The sequence below is a fragment of the Nycticebus coucang genome, chromosome 4, assembly GCF_027406575.1.
Source record: "Nycticebus coucang isolate mNycCou1 chromosome 4, mNycCou1.pri, whole genome shotgun sequence".
Taxonomy (NCBI): domain Eukaryota; kingdom Metazoa; phylum Chordata; class Mammalia; order Primates; family Lorisidae; genus Nycticebus; species Nycticebus coucang.
This window is the reverse complement of record NC_069783.1, coordinates 68,256,956-68,275,947: the sequence shown is the minus strand read 5'-3', so window position 1 is coordinate 68,275,947 and position 18,992 is coordinate 68,256,956. Positions and strand designations below refer to the sequence as shown.

At 42.3% G+C, this 18,992-nt stretch overlaps 1 protein-coding gene and 1 pseudogene across 8 annotated transcripts in view; both read left to right on the top strand.

Annotated features, from left to right (window-relative positions):
• AAK1 (AP2 associated kinase 1) overlaps positions 1-18,992 on the top strand; it is a 189,616-nt gene that overhangs the window by 31,867 nt on the left and 138,757 nt on the right. The window lies entirely within an intron of this gene.
• Positions 3,048-4,148, top strand: LOC128583557 (glyceraldehyde-3-phosphate dehydrogenase-like; annotated as a pseudogene).

Below are 18,992 nucleotides of genomic sequence, written 5' to 3'. Positions count from 1 at the left end.
GATATCCTCTGTTTCAGGTTCCTCTAGGAACTAAAGTAAAATAAAATACCAACATCAAACCTTGAAAAACATTAAAAAAAGTTGTAGTTTGTCTTTTGAGCTGTGTAGATGTGACAGTGGTGTTTCCATTTGGTTAAAAAGCTAGATCCCACGCCCTGCCTTCCATCCTCTATGTCTCCTGTAAGGGTCAGAGCCCAAGTGACAGGAGGAAGGCTGGGTACCCAGCAGGACTGAACTGTTCTGGGCTGCGGGGCTTCTCTGTGAAGTCCTGAGAAGTGGCTACACCCAGGTTGAAGCTGAAAGTATAATACCAGTGGATACAAAATTTCCTTGGTAGAACTATGTAAGTGAAGATTCCCTAGATAGAAGATTTCTTTTTCTTTTCTTTCTTTTTTTTTTTTTTGTAACTTGGTAGAGTTTACTTTATTGCCCTTGGTAGAGTGCTGTGCCATCACAGCTCACAGCAACCTCTTGTGAGGTTGATTCTCTTGCCTCAGCCTCCCCAGTAGCTGGGACCACAGGTGCCCACCACAACGCCTGGCTGTTTTTGGTTGCAGTTTGGCCGGGGCCAGGTTTGAACCTACCACCCTCGGTATATGGGGTCGGCGCTTTACTCACTGAGCCACAGGTGCCGCCCTAGATAGAAGATTTTTAATGGTGTCCATGAGGAAAGAGTATAGCAAAGTTTTGTTTTTTATTTTCGGGTGGGCTTATGTTAGTTTCCTCGAGACACAGCAGCAAATGACCACAAACTGGGTGGCTTACAACAACAGAAATGCATCTCCTCATGGTTCTAGAGGGCAGAAGTCTCAAACCAAGGTGCCAACAGGGCCGTGCTCCCTCCAAGGCTCTGGGAAGAGTGGTCTTGGCTTGCCCAGCTTCTGGTTGCTCCAGGCATTCCTTGGTTTGTAGCTGCATCACTCCAGCCTCTGCCTCAATCTTTGTATGACCTTTTCCTCTCTTCTTGTGTCTCTCCTCTGAATGTCTCTTTTAAGGACACCTGCCATTGGATTTATGGCCTGCCAGGATAGGATGACTCATCTTGAGATCTTTAAATGAAGTGGAGGGCAGGGGGAAAGGTGTTACAGATGTGAGGGGGCATCTAGGAAACACTCCTTCACAAAGCCAGACCTAGTCAGGCCATTCCGTCTTGCCCTGTGGGCCTGGCATTTCAAGCCAAGAGCTTCCTGGAAGGTGCAGCAGCAGCTCAGGGGCCCAGGTAAGGGGTTAAGTCTTACCAGTCTCCACAGAGTGCCTCCCAACAAGGAATAAAAACCTTTCCTTGTCTCTGTCACAACTTTAGAGGGGGTTGCATGGAGTACAAAGACTCTTACTAAATAAGCTCACATTTACAGGTTTCTGGGGTGAGAACATTGACATAATCTTTTTGGGAACAGCCATGTATCCCTCATCTTGTAGCCCAGATGGTCAGAAGTACCAGAGGCCTAGGACTTGAGACTGGTATCTGAAGTGGAGGCAGTCTTGTGGGACTGAGCCCTTAATTTGTGGGGTCTAAAGCTAACTTCATATAGTGTCAGAATTGACTTGAATTGTATGACACCCAGCTAATGTCCAGAAAATTGGAGAATTGATGCGGAAAAAACCATTTGGTGTCGGAAACGTGAGTAGAGGAACCGGTTTTCCTTTCTATCATCATTACTGGCTGAGCCAACTCAGAAAACAAGCAATAAAGAGTTAATACATACTTCTGTTTCATTACCATCTATGATGCCAAAAGAGAAATACCCAAGAAAGCAAAAGACTGGAGAGGAAACAGGCTTTTGAGTGTGGAGGAAGGAGAGAGGGAAGCAGAGCAGCTCCTGGAAGGAGGGGGGAAGAAGTGGGAAGATAGGTTTGCCAGGTGTCTTGAAAACACTCCCTCACAAAGCCAGGCCTGGTCAGACCATTGGCTCTTGTGTTTCAAGCCAAGAGCTTCCTGGAAGGTGGTAGCAGCAGCTCAGGTGGCCCAGGTAGAGGGCTCAGGCTTACCACTTTCCATAGCACTTTGCCACCTTGCCTCCCAATCAGGAAAAAAAAAACACCCTTTCCTTGTCTCCTTCACAACTTTAGAAGGGGTTGCGTGGCCATTCTCCAAAAGATTATGTCAGTGTTCTCACCTCAGAAACCTGTATTAAAATGCCAGTTTCCCCTAAGAACAGTAATGTAATACTTGGAAAGACCCAGAAGCCTAGTCAGAACTTTTCCAATTAACATTTTAACATTGACCAAAACATTGGCAAATCTGTAAAGTTGACATTAATTTATACAGAGCCTTTGAAGTCTTTGACTAGGTTGGAAATTGTCATTGAGTTGCTTTTTATAAACTGGGTCACATCTTCCGCTGATATGAATGTACCAGTTTTAAATTTTTCTAAGGATTGGTCTGCCGCCTCAGGAAACATTGAAACTTGCTTGGTAAAAGTCATACAGGAAATAGTTCAGGGTTAAACAGTGAAGGGCTACAGGGGAGATCATAGAAAGGAGGACATTTGTCAATAAAACATCAAACAGAACGAAAGCCTTCTTGCCTGGGTGATGATTCAAAAATACATTTACATTTTTTTCCTGGTGAAATTCCGAGAGCCAGCTGTGCTGTCCTCATAGTTATCTTCCTAATAATAATAATAATAAGAATAAGAATAAGAAAAAGCTGACTTAGTGCTTATATGGTAAATACCTTACTGGAATTATTTCATTTATCTTAGCAGCCCTGTGAAGTAAATACTAATTCTGAGAAAGGTTAAAGCAACTTGCCACAAAGTTGGTAGAGAACTGTTGAACCTAAGCTCAAGCCTGTTTTTTTTTCCCCCCCAGTTTTGGCCGGGGCTGGGCTTGAAGCCGCCACCTCCGGCATATGGCTGGCACCCTACTCCTTTGAGGCACAGGCGCCACCCCTTTTTTTTTTTCGATAGTAAAAAATATGTAAGGATGAACTGAACTTAAAAGGATGTATAGGCTCTCTGGTCCTCCTGTTCGTCAGACAGCCGTTTCTTCTAGTGCTACGCCAGCCGCATCCGCGAGGCACCGTGGTGAAAGTGAAGGTCAGAATAAATGGTTTTGGTTGTATTGGGCGCCTGGTCGCCAGGGCTGCTTTTTACTCTGGCAAAGTGGATATTGTTGCCATCAACGACCCCTTCATTGACCTCAACTACATGGTCTACATGGTCCAGTATGATTCCGCCCATGGCAAATTCCATGGCACAGTCAAGGCTGAGAATGGGAAGGTTGTCATCAATGGAAATCCCATAACCACCTTCCAGGAGCTAGATCCCACCAAAATCGAATGGGGGGAGGCAAGCGCAGAGTATGTTGTGGAGTCCACTGGTGTCTTCACCACCATGGAGAAGGCTGGGGCTCACCTACAGGGGGGTGCCCAAAGGGTCATCATCTCTGCCCCTTCTGCTGATGCCCCCATGTTTGTGATGGGTGTGAACCACGAGAAGTACGAAAACAGCCTTTGCATTGTCAGTAATGCCTCCTGCACCACCAACTGCTTAGCCCCCTTGGCTAAGGTCATCCATGACAACTTCGGCATTGTGGAGGGACTCATGACCACAGTCCATGCCATCACTGCCACCCAGAAGATTGTGGATGGCCCCTCTGGGAAGTTGTGGCGTAATGGTCGCGGGGCTCTCCAGAACATCATCCCTGCCTCAACTGGCGCAGCCAAGGCTGTGGGCAAGGTCATCCCTGAGCTGAATGGGAAACTTAACTGGCATGGCCTTCCAGGTCCCTACTGCCAACATGTCGGTCGTGGATCTCACCTGCCGTCTAGAGAAGGCTGCCAAATATGATGATATCAAGAAGGTGGTGAAGCAGGCATCAGATGGCCCCTCAAGGGCATCCTGGGTTACACCGAGCACCAGGTCGTTTCTTCTGACTTCAGTGGTGACACCCATTCTTCCACCTTTGATGCTGCGCCTGGCATTGCCCTCAACGACCACTTTGTCAAACTCATTGCCTGGTATGATAATGAATTTGACTACAGCAACAGGGTGGTGGATCTTATGGCCCACATGGCCTCCAAGGAGTAAGAACCCTCAGACCACAAGCCCCAGCCAGAGCACGAGAGGAAGAGAAAGGCCCTTAGCTGCTGGGGTGCCCCTGCCTACTCAGTCCCCCACCTCACTGAGAATCTCCCCTCGACAGTTTCCACACCAGACCCCCTCAAGAACAAGAGGAGCCTAAGGAGCCCCACCTTGTCATGTAACGTCAATAAAGTTCCCTGAATTCAGAAAAAAAAGGATGTATAATGTAAAATTTGCCATGGTAACCATTTTTAAGAATATAGTTCCGTGGCATCAAGTACATCCACATTGTCGTATAACCATTATTCCCGTCCATCTTTTATTTCATTTCCCCATCTGAAACACTATGCCCATTAAACAGTAACTCCCTATTCTGCTCTCTTCCCAACATTGTACTGTCTCTATGAATTTGCTGACTGTAATGCATCCAATAAATGCTATGATGGAGTGTTTTCCCTCTTACGACTGGCTTATTTCACTTGGCATAACGTCTTCAAGATTCATCTGTGTTCTATTATGGGTCAAAATTATCTTTCTTTTTAAGGCCAAATTGTATTCCTTTGTATGTATATGCCACATTTTTTGTCCATTCATTTGTCTATGGTTACTTGGATTGCTTCTGCGTTTTTGGCTATACGTGTGTACAAATATCTCTTCAAGCTCTTTATTGAACTCCTTTGGGTATATACCCAGAAGTGGAATTTCTGGATCATAAATTAATGTATATTTGGTTTTCTTAGGAATTGGAATACCATTTTCCACAGCAACTGTGCCATTTTATGTTCCCATCAGCAGTGCACAGGGTTGCAGGTATTCCACATTCTCACCAATACTTGTTAATTTTTGTTTGTTGTTAAAAACAAATAGCCATCCTAATGGGTATGAAGTGATACCTTGTTTTGATTTACATTTCCCTAATCACTAGTCATCAACATTGAGCATCTTTTTCTGTGCTGATTAGTATTTGCCATTTGTATTTCTTCTTCGGAGAAACCTCTACTCAAATCCATTGCTCATTTTCAAATAGGGCTGTTATTGAATAGTAGGAGTTTTAAAAAATATATTCTCCTTTCTGAATGTCTGATTTATAGATAGTGTTTTCTCCCATTCTGTGGATTAGTTTTTTACTTTATTGTATCTTGTGATGCTCAAAACGTTTTTTTTTTTTTGAAACAGTCTCAGTATGTCACCTTTGGTAGAGTGTCATGGCGTCACAGCTCACAGCAACCTCAAACTCTTGGGTTTAAGTGATTCTCTTGCCTCAGCCTCCCAAGTAGCTGGGACTACAGGCACCTACCACAATGCCTGGCTATTTTTTGTTGTAGTTGTCATTGTTGTTTAGCTGTCCTGGGCTGGGTTCGAACCTGCCAGCCTTGTGCATGTGACCGGCGCTGTAATCACTGTGCTATGGGCACCAAGCCGATGCTGAAAACTTTTAATTTTCCTATAACCATTTGCATATTTTTGCATTTGTTGCCTTGGCTTTGATGTCATATGCAAGAGATCATTGACAAATTCAGTGTCATGAAAATTTTCCCATATGTTTTCTTCTGAGGGCTTTTTGGTTTTAGCTCTTATGCTGAGATCTCTGATCCGTTTTGAGTTAATTTTTATGTAGTTGTGAGGTAGGGGGTACTCATGTTTGTGCATGTGGACATCCGATTTTCCCATCACTATTTGTTGAAGAGATTTTTCTTTCCCCCTTGACTGTCTAAAAATCAGTTGACTATGTAAGTGTTTATTTCTGGGTTCTCTATTCTGTTGGTCTGTATCTCTGTCTTTTGTCAGTACCACACTGTTTTGATTACCATAGTTTTGTAATAAGTTTTGAAATTAGAAAGTATGTGACCTCCAATTTTCTTCTTTTTCAAGATTGTTTTGGTTATTCAGAATCTCTTGAGATATCATATGGATTTTAGAATGGATTTTTTATTTTATTGGGATTTTGATAAGGATTGCATTGAATTTATAGATTGATTTGAGTGGTATTGACATCTTAATAAGTCTTCCAATCCGCTTAGTCAGGATGTCATTCATTTTATAAGTCTTTTCTCATTTCTTTCAGCATTGTTTTGTCATTTTCAGTGTACAAATCTTTCATCTCCTTAGTTTATTATTTTATTTTATTTTTTTCAGCGACAGAGTCTCACTTTATCGCCCTTGGTAGAGTGCTGTGGCGTCACAGGTCAAAGCAACCTCCAGCTCTTGAGCTTAGGGGATTCTCTTATCTCAGCCTCTGGAGTAACCAGGACTACAGGCACCCGCCACAATGCACAGCTATTTTTTTTTGATGTTGCAGTTTGGCTGGGGTCGTGTTTGAACCTGCCACCCTCAGTATATGGTGCTGGCGCCCTACTCACTGAGCCACACGTGCTGCTTGCTTAGTTTATTCTTGATTATTTTATTGCTTTTGATCCTGTTATAAATGGAATGATTTTTTTTTTTTGGTAGAGACAAGAGTCTCACTGTACCGCCCTCGGGTAGAGTGTCATGAAGTCACATGGCTCAGAGCAACCTCTAAGTCTTGGGCTTACGCGATTCTCTTGCCTCAGCCTCCCAAGCAGCTGGGACTACAGGCACCTGCCTCTACGCCCGGCTATTTTTTTGTTGCAGTTTGGCTGGGGCTGGGTTTGAACCCGCCACCCTCGGCATATGGGGCCGGTGCCCTACTCACTGAGCCACAGGTGCCGCCCTGTAAATGGAATGATTTTATTTCTTTTCCAAATTGGTCATTTTTAGTGTATAGAAATGCAACTGATTTTCCTATGTTGATTTTGTGTTCTCTGATTTTGCTGAATTTGTTTACCATTTCTGATAGATTTTTTATTTAGCTCAAGCTTTTAATTTTCTGTGCTCTTTCTCCATACTACACTGTTAAAATTAATCTTATTTTTGTCTTCTGATAATTATGAGTTTTTGAAGGATTTAAGTTTAGCTTTTCTAATTGGTTGTCTTATCTTAGTTCTTTTTTTTTCCCTTTGAGACAGAGTCCCACTATGTCACCCTCAGTAGAGTTCCATGGTGTCACAGCTCACAGCAACCCCAAACTCCCAGGCCTCAGTGATTCTCCTTGTCTCAGCCTTCCAAGTAACTGGAACCACAGGCACCCACCACAACACTGGCCATCTCTTTTTGGTTGTAGTTGTTATTGTTGTCCGGCAGGCCCAGGCTGGACTTGAACCCACCAGCTCTGGTGCATGTGGCCAGTGGGCGCCCTAGCCGCTGAGCCACAGGCACCAAGCCGGTTGTCTTAGTTCTTAATTTACTATTTTTTTCATCCATTATTATTTAAGTCAGCATTCAAAGTTTTAACTTCCATTCAGTCTTTCCTAGTTCAGAAATCCCTTTTTAAATAACCACACTTACACTTGCTAAGACATCGTAGTTATTATTAAATCGTATTCTGAACACTGTTTTTATAGAGTTTTGCAATTATCACATAATCTCATGGAAGATTTTTTTTTTTCTGAGACAGAGTCTCATTATGTCGTCCTCGGTAGAGTGCTGTAGTGTCACAGCTCACAGCAACCTCCAACTCTTGGGCTTAAGCGATTCTCTTGCCTCAGCCTCCCAAGTAGCTGGGACTACAGACACCCACCCCAACGCCCGGCTATTTTTTTGTTGCAGTTGTCATTGTTGTTTAGCAGGCCTGGGCCAGTTCAAACCCATCAGCCTCGGTGCATGTGGCTGGCGCCATAACCACTGTGCTATGGGCGCTGAGCCTGGAGATGAATTCTTAACCGAGATAACTGAGTTTCTGTCTGACTTCTTCATATCCAAGTGAAAGAACAAGGGGAAATTTTAAGTTGACTGAATTTACAGTGGTATTGCCCATTCCAGGACCCAGCCTTTCAGGCAGGGGAGAGGGGTGGCGTAATACCTGTTCAAGACCCTGGAGGAGGTCTGTTGACTGTGCTGTAGCAGTTCTGTGCCTGCTGCCCTATCTCTCTTTTGTGTTCTGCTAGTATCACCTGCATTTACTGCATTCCTTCTACTTAGAAAACTTGGTGTAGGGGGTGGCGCCTGCGGCTTAAAGGAGTAGGGCTCCAGCCCCATATGCTGGAGGTGGTGGGTTCAAACCCAGCCCTGGCCAAAAACTGCAAAAACAAACAAACAAACAAACTTGGTGTAGCCCTTCTCTGGTCCTGTTCTACCTTGACTCTTTCTAGCAGAAATTCCTCATAGTTCAAGGCAGGTGGGATGGCATCCTTCCTGGTTTCAGGCTCAAATGCAGGTTTTTCTCTATTTCTGTATTTCTTTAGCTTATTTTAAGAGGATGGGGTGGGGGTGGAGGGGCAGGAGACATTTATCTTCTTGCTGCCATTATTCCTAGATGTCCTATAACAGGCATCCTCAAACTTTTTAAACAGGGGGCCAGTTCACTGTCCCTCAGACCATTGGAGGGCCGGACTATAGTTTAAAAAAAAAACTATGAACAAATTCCTATGCACACAGCACATATCTTATTTTGAAGTAAGAAAACAAAATGGGAACAAATACAATCACACTGCCTCATGTGGCCCGCAGGCTGCAGTTTGAGGATCCCTGTGCTATAAGATAGGTCTCTAGACCGACTCCACCTCATGAAATTATCAGGCACTTCTCTGTTCCTGATATGAATCACATGGCTGCTCACAGCAAAATGAGTGGTCATGGGTAATCTGTATTACACCCACGGGTGATCCAACCATTGGCCTAATTGATTGGGTTGGAAAAGCAGGAGTTTCTCCTGTATTGCTCTTATGACTGGAGAAAAAAATAAACTTCAGAAAAAGAATTACTGAGTTAGAAAAAGGCTGGTTTAGTATAAGTGTAATCTAGAAGGCTTTGATGATAATGATATGTTCCCACCTTTGTTTTTGTTTTGAGGCAGGAAATCTCTCTTTTACCCAGCTTGAGTTTAGTGCAATCCTAGCTTGCTGCAGCCTTGAATTTCTGGTTTCAAGCAATTCTTCTGCCCCTGAGTAGCTGGGAATACAGGTGTATGTCACCGAGCTCAGCTAACTTTGAAAGAATTTTTTTTTGGCTTGGAACCTATAGTTCAGTGGCTAGGGTGCCAGCCACATACACCAGAGCTGTGGGTTCGAATCCAGCCCAGGCCTGCCAAACAACAACGACAATTGAAACCAAAGAATAGCTGGGCATTGTGGAGGGTGCCTATAGTCCTAGCTACTTGGGAGGCTGAGGCAAGAGAATCGCTTAAGCCTGAGAGTTTGAGGTTGCTGTGAGCTGTGATACCACAGCACTCTACTCAGGGCGACAAAGCAAGACTCTCGAAAAAAAAAAAAATTTTTTTTTTTTCATAGACATGGAATCTTGCTATATTACCCAGGCTAGTCTTGAACTGGCTTCAAGTGATCCTCCCTCCTCAGTCTCTCAGATTGTTAGGATTATGGGCATGGACCATCATGCCTGGCCTGTTTCTGCTTTTTGGTGACCATGTCCAATAGGTTTTGCATCCTGGCAGCTAACAGTAATTATTATCTGTACTTGATAGATTATTTTATCATTTTTTTTGGAGCTTATGGGAATGGGAGAGAATGACTAAATAACCCTGGCAAAGAAAGAGTTAGAAAGGATGAAGGACTAAAGGATCATCAGAAATCAAGGCAGAGTCCTTCCTTTTTCCTACAAGGCCATACAAAGTCACCTTTCTGAGCTCCTGACTATGCCAGGTGTGCTTCTGCCTGCTCTTCTCTCTGCCCAGGGTGGTCTTCTTTCAAATGGCCCCACAGTGTGCTCCCTCACCTTCACAAATTTGTTCAAATGTCACCTTTTCAGGGAGTCTTTCCCTAACCATTGATTTATAATTGTCCACCCTCTCCCCCCATATACACAATCCTTAACACCCTTCTTTATTTTTCTCCACAGCATTTATCACAATCTGATCTAATTTTAACTTTATATACAATGGAACCGCCATAGGTGACCCCCTCCCCCCACATTGACCACCTCCTTAAGTTGCCCTAATTTTCATAGACCAGACATGTACCATGTGTACTAAGGCCAGTTCCTTATGTTGACCACCTTCATATGTTGGCCAGATTGCCACAGTCCCTGGTGGTCAACTTATAGAGGTTCTACTTTAGTGCAAGCTCTATGAAGGCAGAGATTTTTGTCAGTGTTGTTTACTGCTATATCTCCAGTACCTAGAAAACTGCCTGAAGAGTAGTGGTCACTTAGGATTTATTAAGTGATCAGTGATTGGTGGCTTCTGGCATCACTCAGTAGCATCAAGAACGTGGGTCATATACGTCTACTGCAGGTCACTGAGTCTAAAAATGTTTTCAAGTGACCTGTAGATTTCTGCCGTTTTTCATTTATTTATTCAAGTTTATCCTCAGTGAGCAAGGCACTCAGGTACCAGCCTGTAGGCCCCTCTGGGCATATTTATTTTTGCATCCTTAACAGTAAGTGCAGCCAGTGACAGACAGCACAAAAGGATTTCTGTTGAAGCAAACCACTGGGTCTTGTGAAGACAAAAGTGTTTAATTACTGGGTATCCATGTGCAAGAGAAAGGTTTGGCTGGAGTATGGTTAGTTTGGGGCACCTGAAGTACTCCTTGTGGAGAATCTGGTGTGCAGTTGGAGTGTGGAGCCTGGGAGCAGCAGAGCAGAGCCAGTGGATCTTCAGCTGAGTCCTGAGGACCACTTGCCACTTCCCTAGTCATCCTCAGCATGCCTTTGTTTTTTGAGTCAGGGTCTCCCTCTGTCACCCTGGGTAGAGTGCTTTATCATCATAGCTCACAGGAACCTCAAACTCTTGGGCTTGAGCAACCTCTTGCCTCTGCCTTCTGAGCACCTGAGCCTATAGGTACTTTTTTTTTTTCTATTTTTAGTAGAGACTCACTCTTACTCAAGCTGGTCTTGAACTCCCTGAGCTCAAGCAACCCACCTGTCTTGGTCTCCCAGAGGTGCTAGGATTACAGGAGTGAGCCACTGCACCCAACTGCCCTCTGAATGCTTTTTAAGTCTCAGCCTTGCCTGAGATCAGGTCCCTCTCTTCCTCCTCCCATTAATGAATCCTACCCCCGTGTCAACTGGTGTGTTCTGTCTGCTTCACAGTAGAGGTGATGGCATGTGAATTTTGTCCATGGATATTATAGTGGGGCAAGAATATAAGGGGATGAATTAGCAGCGTGCATTTGAATGTGTCAGACCCTAGAGGAGGGCGGGGATCCCTTGCAGAGTAGAGGAACTATGAAAGCAGTGAAGCTTTGTGGAAGCTTGCTACCAACAACTGCAGAGCCGCTTTACTAGAATCACATGTGATCAGGAAAGAAATAGACCATGATCTAAATTGTAGACATTCATGACAATACATTCTATGTCTACCCTGAGCTCCATCTCATATGCAGAGCTGCCTGACATTGAATGGTGTCTGGCCAGTCTGATTAATTTTTAATATTTGATTGTCTAATAAGGTGGCTGGGCATTGAGGTACATCAAAGGCAGCTTTTGTTTTTATGGAGTTGGTCAAAATAATACTGGAGCATCAGGTTACTGTAACCTTGAGCTCTGGTTGTTCTGAAGGGATGAGATCAGACTCTTTAACTTCCCTGGTTTCAGAAGGATCTTTGCTTTTTGCAGAGCAGGTTATTTGGAACTGGGAGTGGTAGTATACTTCCTGTTGGATCCTACATACTTTATTATTGGAGATGCCTTATTATCCAGCCACAGATAGAAAACAGCCTCCGTGAATGAGGCTCCTAATTCTGTCCATGATTTGAATGATGTCTGAGTTCTGAAAACCTGCTGATAACTTCTGAAACACCAGAGAATTTAAACATGATGTTCTCTAAATAATGCTTTTTACACTGTGAGTCCTTAAAGCAGATGATGATGATTTTGGTCTGGGTTCTTCTGCACAATATCTACTTAATTCTTTATTCTCCCCATTTAAAAAATTATACATATGAACATTCTGTCTCTTAAAATCTTTTATTTTTTATCTTCTATTCTTTCTACTTAGAGCCCTTCATAGCAAAAGATGAAAAGTACCTGAGTGGTGAGGACATCTATGTGATGAGAGCTTCTTTTAAGTAACTCATATGTACGTTTTGCTATCTTTTGGATTGATGGAAGGTGATGTAAAGGAAGATGACAATGTGGACTCTTGTATGCTTTGTGGAAGCCCCCAATTCTAAGAGTGTCATTGGTAGGGGCAGAGCCTGGCTTTTATTCTCAGAAAAAGGTTTCTCTCTTTTCCTTGCTTGCTCATTATCTGTCTACCTATAAATATGCTTTCATAAGCGGGAAAGACTCCACATGGACCATGAGGCTCTACCCACCCTTGATTTATATGGAAAATTTTATGATAATCACGATCACTTCTAGAATCAGAAAAGTTACAGATATTCCCATTGGAAAAACTAAACATTTAAATATTAGGAAAAGATGTTCAAATATTGAACATACCTCTTTATTGAATTTATAAGTCTTTTCCTTTTCTGACTTTTATAATTGATAAGTTATTTTAATGGATTTCTTGATATTCATCCATCTAGCCATTCATTCTTACCTTAACTTTCTGAACCAACTTGATTTGCTATGGTCTATCATTTCTTTAACATGCCGCCAGATTCAATTTACTACTATTTTATTGAGTGTCTCCTCATCTTTATTTGTAAATGGTTTAATGTATAGTTTTCTTTTTTCCTGTATCAAATGCCAGAGTTTAGGGCTGTACTTATTCTTTTTGTGTGATCTTAGTTTATGCAAGGAACAAAGATTAGTGCCCAGACCTGCATAGCTCCAAAGTCTTTGCTCATGTCATTCGTCATTACAGCCCACATCAAGGGGGAAGTCCAGCCTTGGAATCCTGAATTTCTCTGGCCAGAACGGTCTGGGGCCTGGACTTTCACTCACCTCGTCCTTTTTAAAAACTAAACTTTTTATTTTGAATTAATTTGAGAGTTATATCAATGGTTCAAAAACAGTATTAGGCTGGTGCAAAAGCAGTTGTGGTTGTGGACCATGGATTTTAAATTATTATAACTAGGCTCAAACACATCTTTATTAATCAGAATAGACCACTGCAATCAACTCATTGTTGCAGTGAACAATACGTTTGTTTATTCCTGCAGTGTAAAAATTGGTGCTTCAGGATTCGGCGAACTCTTTTTTTTTGGAGACAGAGTTTCAAGCTGTCTGTCATCCTGGGTAGAGTGCTGTGGCATCACAGCTCACAGCAACCTCAAACTCTTGGGCTTAAGTGATTCTCTTGCCTCAGCCTCCCAAGTATCTGGGATTACAGGTATCTGCCATAACACCCGGCTATTTTTTGGTTGTAGTTGTCGTTGTTTGGCGGGCCAGCTTTTTTGAACCCGCCAGCTCTGGTGTATGTGGCTGGCGCCCCAGCTGCTGAGCTACAGGCGCCAAGCCATGATTCGACAAACTCTTGGAAAACATTTTTTGTTATTGCATTCTGGTGGTTGTGAAAGTGTTCTCCCTACAAAAAGTTGTCAAGATGCTTGAGGAAGTGATAGTTGGTTGGCGAGAGGTCAGGTGAATATGACAGATGAAGCAAAAGTTTGTAGCCCAAATCGTTCAACTTTTGAAGCATTGGTTGTGCAGTGTGTGATGGGGTGTTCTCATGAAGAAGAGTTGGGCCCTTTCTGCTGACCAGTGCTGGCTGCAGGCTTTACACTTTTTGGTCCATCTGATCGATTTGCCGAGCATACTTCTCGGATGTAATGGTTTTGCCATGATTCAGAAAACTCTAATAGTGCATCAGACTGGCAGCAGATCACCAGACAGTGACCGTGACCTTTTATGGTGCAAGTTTGGCTTTGGGAAGTGCTTTGGAGGTTCCCCTTGGTGTAACCACTGAGCTAGTCATCATCACCTATATGAAATTCACTTTCAAATTCACTTTTCATCACATATCACAATGTGATTGAGAATCGTTGTATAGAATAAGAGAAGACAACAAGGATGATTGTTCTGATTCTCAGTCAGCTCATGAAGCACCCACTTATTGAGCTTTTTCACCTTTTCAATTTGCTTCAAATGTTGACCATAAATTCCCATATATTCTTCACTCAAATTCACCAGTGGTTAATGTTTTACCATATTTGCTTTATCATTGAATCTAAATTCACATGTTTTTTTGAACCATTTGGAAGTTGTAGTGTATGATATCCCTTTAACCCTAAATACTTCAGTGTGCACTTTCTTTAAAAAAAAAAAGTACAGATGTAATAATTAGAATATTAATTATGATATAAAACTATTATCTAACCTGACTATTGAAATTTTTACCAATTGTTCCATTAACGTCCTTTATAGCAAAAGAAAATCATTTTCTCCCAGTGTGGGATTTAATCTAGGATCAAACATTGTGTTTAGTTGTCATGTCTCTTCAGTCTCCCTTAATGTGAAACAGCTCCTTAATCTTACGTCGCCTTTCATGACCTTGATGTTTTTATAGACCAGTTCTTTTTGATAGGATGTCACTTAATTTGAGTAAGTCTGATGTTTCCTAAGCTTAGATGCAGATTATGTGTTTTTGGCTGGAATGCCACAGCAATGTGTTTCAGTGCATCGTAACAAGAGGCACATCATGTCTATTTGTCTCATCAGTAGCGATGAACTTTAATCACCTAGCTAAGTGGTATCTGCCAGGCTTTTCCACGGTGAAGTTACTACTACTTTTTACTTTGGAATTAATAAGTATTTCGTATGATGATACTTTGAAGCTGTATAAATGTCCCATTCCTTATCAAAATTTCATTCACTGATGTTAGCATGTATCCTGTCTTTTGAGTGAATATAGTCTATATACTTCTTAGAGCTAAAGTCAAACAAGAGAAAGTGAGTCAGTCTACTTAGGCAGATCACTTCTTTTTTTCTCTTTTACACCCACTGCCTATGGTCTTTTGGTTTTGTCTTTGCATAAGTGAACTTAAGTGAGTCACACATTCTTGGGAATAGTGATTGGCTGTAATTTAAAACCTTTGAGGCCTTGGTTTGGTCATCCCTGGCCCAACATGGATCCTTCCAGTTTATTCTGGTCACAAGTGCCTGTTGTGTCTTTGGCCTATGGCTCTGTTCTATCTGTGACTCTTTTTTTTTTTTTTTTTTTTTATAGAGACAGAGTCTCACTGTACCACCCTCGGGTAGAGTGCCGTGGCATCACACGGCTCACAGCAACCTCTAACTCTTGGGCTTACGCGAGTCTCTTGCCTCAGCCTCCCGAGCAGCTGGGACTACAGGCACCCGCCACAACGCCCGGCTATTTTTTTTTTTTTTTTTGTTGCAGTTTGGCCGGGGCTGGGTTTGAACCCGCCACCCTCGGCATATGGGGCCGGCGCCCTACTCACTGAGCCACAGGTGCCACCCTATCTTTGACTCTTTGATCCCTTGTTTTTGCCTTTAAGGTGCTGTCAGTTGGACTCCCAGTATTGCTTCTGGCTACTAAGCCTATCTAATCAGGCACCCAGTTACTTATCTGAGCCCAGTTACTTATCCTTGCTGTGCTAAGGCTGCAGTTATATGAGTCACAGAGCAAGTTTTTAATATATTAGAGAGTCCAGCATATAAAGAAATTTGAAAAAACCAAGTGGTATATAAGGCATATCTCAGAGCCATTGTGGGTTTGGTTCCAGACCACTGCAATAAAGCAAATACCACAATAAAGCAAGTCATGCAAATTAATTGGTTTCCCAGTACATGTTGACACTAGACTGTAGTCTGTTTCTAAGTGTCCAATAGCATTATGTCTCAGAAACCAATATGTATACCTTAGTTAAAAATACTTTATTGCTAAAATCTGCTAACAATCATCTGAGCCTTCAAGTTGTAATCTTGCTGATGGAGGGTCTTGCCTTAGGTATTGATGGCTGCTGACTGATCAGTTTGGAGGTCGCTGAAGTTTGGGATAACTGTTAAAATAAGACATCAGTGATGTTTACTGCATTGAAGGGCTCTTCCTCCCATGAAAAATTTCTCCGTAGCATAAAGTGTTTGCTGTTTGATAGCATTTTACCCACAGTAAAACTTCTTTCAAAATTGGATCTCTTCACCAGGAGTAGATTTTATCTCAAGAAACTACTTTCTTTGCTTGTTCATAAGAAGCAATTCCTCATCCATTCTGTTTTAATCATGAGACTGCAGCAATTCAGTCACATCTGCAGGCTTCACTTTCATTTTTTTTTTTTTTTTTTTTGGTTTTTGGCCGGGGCTAGGTTTGAACCTACCACCTCCGGCATATGGGACCGGTGCCCTACTCCTTGAGCCACAGGCACCACCCAGGCTTCACTTTCAGTTGTACTTTGCTTGCTATTTCCATATCTACAGTTACTCCCTCCACTGAAGTCTTGAACCCCTCAAAGTCATCCATGAGAGTTGGAATCAATTTCTTTGAAACTCCTGTTAATGTTAATGTTTTGACCTTCTCCTGTGAATCATGATTATTCTTAATAGTATCTAGAATGGTGAATCTTTTTCAGAAGGTTTTCCATTTACTTTGCCCGGATCCATCAGAGGATCTGTCTGTGGCAGCTATAGCCTTATGAACTGTCTTTCATAAATAGTATGATTGGGAAGTTGATATTAGTCCTTGATCCATGGGCTGCAGAATGGATGTTGTGTTAGCAGGCATGAAAATATTAATCTCCTTGCACATCTCCATCAGAGCTCTTGGGTGACTAGATGCATTGTCAATGAGTAGTACTATTTTGAAAGGAATCTTTTTTCTGAGCAGTAAGTCTCAACAGTGGGCTTAAATTAATCTGTAAACCATTCTGTAAACAAATATGTTGTCCTTCAAGCTTTGTTGCTCCACTTACAGTGCATAAACAGAGTAGATTTGGTATAATTCTTTTTTTTTTTTTGAGAAGACAGAGTCTCACTATGTTGCCCTTGGTAGAGTACAGTGGCATCACAGCTCACAGCAACCTCAAACTCTTGGACTTAAGTGATTCTCTTGCCTCAGCCTCCCAAGTAGCGGGGGGACTACAGGCATCTGCCACAACGCCTGACTATTTTTTGTTGTAGTTGTCATTGTTGTTTAGCTGCCCCGGGCTGGGTTCAAACCTGCCACCCTCAGTGTATGTGGCTGGCGCTGTAAGCACTATGCTACGGGTGCCAAGCCACTTTGGCATAATTCTTAAGGACCCTAAGACTTTTGGAATGGTAAATGAGCATTGGCTTCAACTTGAAAGTCATGCAGTGCTGGGCTGCACCTGTGGCTCAAGGAGTAGGGCGCCGGTCCCATATGCTGGAGGTGGCGGGTTCAAACCCAGCCCTGGCCAAAAAACCAAAAAAAAAAAAAAAAAAATGTCATGCGGTGCTTTATCCTTTAACAAGAGAATAAGCTCGTCCTTTGCAGCTTTAAAGCCAGGCTTTTGACTTCTCTCTAGCCATGCAAGTCCTAGATGGCATTTTCTTCTTTCAATATAAGCCTCTTGCATCTACATTGAAAATTTGTTGTTTAGTCTAGCCACCTTCATCGGTGTTCTTAGCTAGATCTTCTGGATGGCTCGCTGCTGCTTCTTGCACTTTTACGTTATAGAGATGGGTTCTTTCCTTAAACATCATGAATCAACCTCTGTTAGTGTCAAACTTTTTCTTCTATGGTTTTCTCACCTCTCTCAGCCTTTGTAGAACTGAAAACAGGTAAGGCCTTGCTCTGGATTAGGCTTTGGCTTAAGGGAATGTTGAGGCTGATTTGATCTTCTCTCCAGATCACTAAACCTTTTTTCATCTCAACAATAACGATGTTCTACTTTCTGTTATCATTCATGTGTTCCCTGGAGTAGTGCTTTTTATTTTTCTTCCAAGAACTTTTTCTTACTTTTACTACTTGACTACTTAGGCGCTACTTGGGGCTAGAGTTCAGCCCACAATACTTCGACAGGATAATGTCCCATTTCTTCAGGAGTTATGTTCCTGGCAGAAGTAACCCTGAAACATGGCTCTCTGTTATGTTGTTACCAACACACCTCTGTCATGTTGTTCAATATGAAGTCCTGGATTTTAAATCATTTATTTTGAAATACATTCATTAAATAAACACATGTCTAAGTTCAAGCTTGTCTTCACAATAACATGACTCTCCTTCAAATTTTGATAAATATTCCTGAGTGCCAGAGAATGGTGTAGAGGTAGTAGCTCTTACCTTAGGAACCAGACATAGCCTTCAGGGTCTTCCTGCTTGACCTGCAGCCTTTACATGAGCTCCCAAATGATCATGGGCACAGGTCTTATTTGTGAATGTCATTGGGTAGTGCCTTATGTTGGAAGATAGTTGAATGACTGTGCTAAAATGTAGCCTTGAACTTAGAAACACACTACTGCCTCCCTCCCTCTCCCAAAGAAAAAGTTGGTAGAACTCTCTCCCAAAAGCACATTCCTACTCGTCCCTCAAGAGAAAACCTATATCCTCCCTCAGTTTTTTTATTTTTTCTCTTTTATTAACGAGTGCTTATATTTGGGTTTACTACTAAATTAAAAGTAATAAATTAAAATGGAGAAGGACACTTCCCTGACAATAGGGAAAAAGTGGCAAGAGCTGCTGAGGTGAAAGCTGGCAGAGGATTCAGAGCACTGCAGTCTGGAGCTACCTCATAGCGAAGGAAGTAGCTTTGCGCAATTTAGTAGCTTCTGAAGCATCTCTGCGCTGAGTGCAAAACAGGTAATTAATGTTTGTAAAGATTTCCCCAATTATCTATAAAAGGTAGGATTTTATCTAGTATATAATTTGGAACATCAAGGTGTAAATAATAGCTTATCTTGGAAACATTTACTGCAATTAATTTACATTAATTATAAATTTTCAGGCCAGGTGCCATGTCTCATCCCTGTAATCCTAGCACTCTGGTTGAGGTGGGAGGATTGCTTAAGCTCAGGAGTTCGAGAACAACCTGAGAAAGAATGAGTGGAAAAATTTAGCCAGGCATAGTGGCATGTGGATGTACTCCCACCTGTTCAGGAGGCTAAGGTAGGAGGATCTTGTGAACA